This window comes from Alligator sinensis, unplaced genomic scaffold, assembly GCF_000455745.1.
Source record: "Alligator sinensis unplaced genomic scaffold, ASM45574v1 scaffold647_2, whole genome shotgun sequence".
Classification (NCBI taxonomy): Eukaryota; Metazoa; Chordata; order Crocodylia; family Alligatoridae; genus Alligator; species Alligator sinensis.
The window spans coordinates 4,006,091-4,012,498 of NW_005841832.1; the positions used below are offsets into that span (position 1 = coordinate 4,006,091).

Consider the following 6,408-nt stretch of genomic DNA (forward strand, 5'->3'; position numbering starts at 1 on the left):
GTTGGGCGAGGCAGGGGCCCTGGCATCATTTGAGCTCATTTCATTTGGGCTTTTGGCCCCTTCTCATCTATGGGGGGCACAGTTCTCTGAGGCCATTAACAACGGCAGGAAGCAGCCCGTCCCCTGGGAACTTTTTCCATGTATTGATCCCCTTTTTGCTACGGCCTGGCATCTCCAGTGAGGGCCAAGAGAGAGAACATGGAAATGGGGGAGGAGAGAGAGAAAGAAAGAACCTATACCTCCTTTTCCATCCTATTTCTATCACTTGTTTCTATTCATGCCCAATTCTGCTCTCTCACTCTCCACCCGTCCTCTACTTCCCTTCTGTCCATCTGTCCCTCTCTCACTCCCTCTCTCTGTACGTCTCTTACTTCATCTCCCTTTGATACATTCCCTCGCTCCGGTGACCCAGCTATCAATTCACCAGGCTCCGTCCCAGCCAAAGCCTGACATACAGGCCAGGGGCGGGACCTGGTTCCCTCCCCCAGACACACTCCCTTCACCAGCACGCCTCCCCCCCCTGGCAGGGACTGGAGGGTGGGGCATGTCTGCAATTCCCACACCTTGAGCAAGGAGTGGGGGAAGTGGGGGTGGAACAACTGAGTGTAAAAGACAGAGAGGGGAAGACAAGAGGTGCCCATCCCTGGCTGGACCATCCTAGTCCCACATAAAGAATAGAGTGAAGACAACCTTCAGAAAGAGAGATATACACCAGGGAGGAGGAGAGAAAGAGATACACACAGGAGAAGAAGAGGAAAAAGAAGGAAAGAATTCAGCCTGAGCAGAGAGATGAAGGCAAATCGCAGCACAGTCAGGTAATGAGACCCTTGGCCAAGGTCAGGGCAGAGGGCAGTTAGTGGGGGGACATGGGTCCCAAGGGACCGGGACCAGGACCCAGTCTGGGAGGCAAGACAGCATCAGAACTACCCCCAGCCCAGGGTGGATGAGAAGATGGAGGTGAAGGCTGGAAACTGCGTGGGAAAACTCCAGAGGCTAGAGAGAGAGCAAGAGAAATACGGGGGATGGACAGAGAGGGAGACAAAAGGATGGACAGACAGGGAGCCTGATATCAGGAAGGCTGGAGGGGAATATAGGAGTGTCTGGGGTGGGCAGACAAGTGCATAGGGCTGAGGATGGACAGACAGACAGCTGTATGCATGGGGAAGGAGAGGTGTATGGGGGAGGCATGGACAGATGAAGGGCTGTGTATAGGGACAGGTGGACGGATGGACAGATGGGCATGGGGTTGGATGGAGGAATGGAGGGATGTGTGTGGGGATGGGTAGACAGACAGACAGAGAGCGAGCTGGATAGCTGGATGGACACTGTCAGTTGAGGAGCTGCAGGACAGGCTGGGCAGGGGATGGTGGGACAGACGGACACAGTGAATGTCCGCTGGATGAATCCCAGCAGGCCTTGCCCTTCTCCCCAGTCAAGGGTCTGGGACAGGGGACCAGGTAGTAAAGGACCCCCCAACCTCACCCCTGTTTGACTTCTGTGCCTGGAGGGAAATGGGGGTTAGAGGTGTCTCCTGGTCCTGGGAGCTCTGACCCTCCTCGTTCCTGACCCCACCGTCAGCAGGGACCCCCAGGGAGGGGACTGTCAGGGGCAGGAGGAAGCAAGGGGGCCATCTGTGGCTGAGATATTGGGGTAGGAAACTGGGGAGTGGGGAGGGCTGTTGTCCTGACAGGGCTGGGGGAGGGGCTGTGCTGCTAGTGCTTTAATGGCCTTTAAGGCTATGAAGAAAAATAAATAATAGATGGGGGAGATGGAGGAGGAGAAGCCCAGGCAGCATCAGGGCACTGGGCAGGAGTCATCTGACTGGCCGGGAAGGGTGCCAGGCCCCTGCTATCATGGGGAAGGTGAGGAAGCTGGACATTGCTGAGCCCTGGGGCATCTGGCCTGACAGCTGGGCCCCAGCTGTGGGCACTGGAGGGCACCTGGGCCCTAAGCAAGAGTCAGGCAGGGGGCATCAAGGCCTGACTATGGTGCTGGGCATTTGGGTGTCCAGGCTATGGGTATCACCACCCCACCAGCCCCTCACAGTGCTCCCCCCCACCCCACCCCAACCCACCCATCCTGTGCTGCAGGGACCTGGTACGTGCCCCCCATCAGGGCAGGCAGTGACAGTGGGCATAGGAGGAAGGTGGAGCAGGATGGGAGATCCCAAGAAAATGGAGCAGGACCCATCAGGGGGAAGTGGGCTCTGGGCAGGGCTGTGGCCCAGGCAGAGTGGAGGTTGAGGGAGGATGCAGCTGTGTGTATGAATACCTGGTGGGAAACCACTGGGCACTAGCGGGTAGGCATGGGCCTCAGATGCCAGGCCAGGGTGGGTCTGTGATTGGAACCTGAAAGGTGGCAGTCTCACTTCTCCCCACACATGGCAAGGAGGGTCTTGATGGGTGTCCCCTTCCCATAACAGCCAGGAGACCCCTCTGGGTGCAGTAGCTGGCTCATGGGGCTGGAGCTAAGACACAAATGGCTGGTTCCATGCAGGGAGGGGCCCTGCCAGGCTGCTGGATCCAGTTGAGGGAGAAGACATGCAGGGCTGGGGGCAGCAAGAGGCTGCATTGGGCTGGGTGTCAGCCCTGGGGGTGCCCTTGATGTGCTGAGTAGAAGCCCCTTTGCTGATCCCCTAAGACGAGCACACAGCCCAACCTCCCCAGTTCTGGGTCCTCCAGGCCCTGCCCTGCCCTGCCAGGCTTAGTCTTCTACCAGATCTCCTCTGGTAGCGCCCGACTGTGTCTCCCAGGCCCCATGCCCCAGACACCCCTGGCCATGTCCCCTTAGTCGCCAGCACCGCAGCATGGAGCATCGTCCCGCCATGTATCCGGTGAGGACCAGAGCGGTTTAGTGCTGTCCTCTGGGCAGCAGCTCAAGGGCAGTGGCTGGAGGCGGGTTCTGGCATCAGCTCCCCACGTGCGTGCAGTATTATTCCAGCTTTAATAAATCAAAGCAGAGGTATGGCATTAAAGGATGGACAGGCAGATGCCACCCCACAATCCTGGCCTGAGACAGACAGACAGTGCTCAGGGTTCAGCATAGGCACAGGGCTCCCTGCACCCCCCAGACTGGACAGCATCCCCCAGACTGGGGTATGGGGCCAGGGCCTCTGCTATCATACCCCTGTGTGCCCTGGGGAGCAGGAGCATATCAGGGCTCCCAGAGGGCCATCTCTGCCTGGAGAGGCCTGTATGCGTGCCCCCACTAGCTGGAGCTGAAGGAGTCCTGGACCCACCCCAGTCCCACCCTGCAGTGACTCTGGGTGACCCAGCTGGATGGAAGTGGCTGGGCGATACGTGGGGGGTAGGAGGGAAGGAGTGAGGGGGTGAGCAGCAACATCAGGTGTACTGAGGCAACCACACACAGAGGTGCACACACATACACACGCCCTACACAACTACACACAACTACACGCACAGCCCCTCTGCACAACAGCACATAACCACACCCCCAACACAAGTACACATAAAGGCCTACATACCCACACACCGAGCAACATAACCACAATGACATGCAGCTATATACAGTTCTACAGGTCCTAGATACCTATACACACAGCAACACATCACAACACCCTGTACACCACTATACACTCATACCAAAACAGCTGCATCCAACTACTCAACTACACACACAAGGCTAGCGAGAACATACGGCTATATAGAGGTAAGTAGCCACATACCTTTATCCAACCACACACCAATATACAGCTAAGCCACCACACGCAGCTGCATGTCTATACGCACAACCACACAGCTCTGCATAACTAGGAATACAACCAACACAGCTCTATCCCACATAACTGTACACAGCTATACAGACCTTCACTACTGTACTACATGCAAAGCTGCTCACACCCACGCATACCTACTCAACTCCACACACCTAAGAAGCATATACAGCTACATAATCAGATACAGTGCAACATGCAGCCCTACAATTCATGCACTGCCCTGTGCCATCACACACAGTGTCCTACACAACTGCACATAGCTTTGCAATGGCACACATCCTATACTTACCTAGAGATACTCAGTGCTACCTAAGGCCCTCCTCTACACAACCACACACAACTACACATGCCCAGCCACAAAAAAATGCTCACATTGCCCTAAACAATCACAACACACAGAGCCCTACAAACCCAGACCCACCCACACAGCAACATATAGCTGCACGCAACCCCATATATTCTTACAAGAATCTTTTATACATACACATGTACCCATACACTGAACACAGCTGTACAGAAACACACACGCATATGCATATCACACACACCCTACAACCATATGCAACAACTCGGTATATGTATAAACAACTTGGTATGTTTTCTCCCTCACACATACAAACACACACACATACCACTGCACTACTGTAAAAATACACAAGCACACACATATAATGGTCTGTGACCACACACATTCTCCTTGTCTGTATGGACATACGCCCTGCCCACATCACATTATACTCTGTCTGCACCCACTCCTCCCTTATATCACAGACATACACTCATATATATTCACACATACACACACCCCCATGTACCCATTGTACTCCCCCGCCCATACACCTACTCCAGTTCAACACCTTTCCCACTGTAACCAGCTTCCTGGACCTTGCCCCGAGGGAACCAGTTGGGCAAAGGAATCTGATCCTCCTGGCACATGGACAGACTCTGCCTTGAGGATGCCTCATCCCAGGTGCTTGGCTGCCCATCCCTCCTCACTCCCTCAGTCATCTCTCCTCATTTCAGGGATCTCCCCAACCACCTTGGGGATGGGGCCTGGACCCCCCACCCACCTCATGCAGCTCCCTAGGTAGGGAGCCATGCCTGCCTGGATCATGGCCAGTCTACGGTGTGGTACCATAGTGCCACAGAACAGGCACAGTGCCATAGACCAGCCCTGTATGGGCACAGTGAGGGGTTAGCAGGGGGCTGGCCCCTGGACAAGGCATATGAGGGCTCTGCTTCCAGGGGCATGGGTGGAGAGACATTGCTAGGGTTGAGGTCTCATGAAGGGGTTGATCTCCATGAGCTGCCCCAGTAGTATGTGTCACTGGTACGGCTGCAACATTACATTAGCCATCCCCAGCCCAAAGTGGAGCTGACAGCTTCTAAAATCTGGGCCTGGACTCTGGGGGAGGGAGGCAGTGGGCAGAGGGTACAGGGGGTCCCTGGTACCACTCCCCACATTTTCCCCTCATCAGTCCGGAGGGCAGAGAGCAGCTCCTATATGGGGCACTCCCACACACTACATGTATACACCCTTGCACGCACAAACAGTCCCACAGACCCATCCCGAAACTCCACAACCACACCTCCCTGAATATACACATGCTTGAACACAGTCTCCTACTCACACATGGCATCTCTCTGCCAGACACACACAGAGACCCTGGTGCATCTGTAGACGCATACACATACACATATACATACATGCTGCCTTCTCAGAGTGGCACAGATTAATACACACACATGCACATCAGTATCTCCCTCCAAATATGGAAAAACACACACACGTGCATACACACACACACACTTCAGCACAAATGTGCACTCCTAAGCACACATCCACACATCACATCCGTATCATCCCCAGGCACAGTCATTCACACACACCTGAACAGAAGTATAACCTGCCATCCACCACTGCCAGCCCTCCACTCACACATCTGCACACCAATAAGTGCATGCTGTCACATGTACAGCCTGCTGCATGCTAACATACATACCCTGACACTCACACGACTTCTGCACACATAGGTAGGTACACACACACACACTCCTGCACAACTATCCCATTTCTATATGCACACACCTGTATGTACAAGCATGAATGTCTACAAATATCCACACCCCTCCACAAATATGCACACCTCCACACACCCATATGCAAAGACTGCAACCCGCCCCCCCCCCCCACACCAACCACACACCCCCCCCCACACACACACACACACATACCCTCCTCCACAAAGGCCTCGTCTCCACACAGGCACATACACACACACAAATATTCATGCCTGCACACACACGTACCCCCTTACACAAAGGCTTCACCTGTATACACACACATACACACCTATACACAAAGGCCTCACTTCCACACACACACACACACAAATATGCATGCTTCCACACATGTATACCCCCTACACAAAAGGCTTCCCCTATGTATACACATACCCCCTCATACAAAGGCCTTACCTTCACATACACACCCCCCCGCACACACGCACATACACTCAAATATGCATACCTATACACACACACCCCTCTACACAAAGCCCCCCATTCCACCCCACCCCACAAAACACATGCAGATATTCATGCTTCCCCTCTCCCTGGAGATATGAGCACGCATGCCTCCTGCCGATGTGAGCAGATGTGAGTGCAGGGTC

General features: G+C 54.5%; 1 protein-coding gene across 1 annotated transcript in view; it reads left to right on the forward strand.

Annotated features, from left to right (window-relative positions):
* The first annotated feature begins 526 nt into the window (after positions 1 to 526).
* Positions 527 to 6,408, forward strand: part of LOC102369864 (ATP-sensitive inward rectifier potassium channel 14) — an 11,907-nt gene continuing 6,025 nt past the window's right edge. The window contains 1 exon segment of the mRNA XM_006015075.2: positions 527 to 815. The gene's annotated coding sequence lies outside the window, so the exon portion shown is untranslated.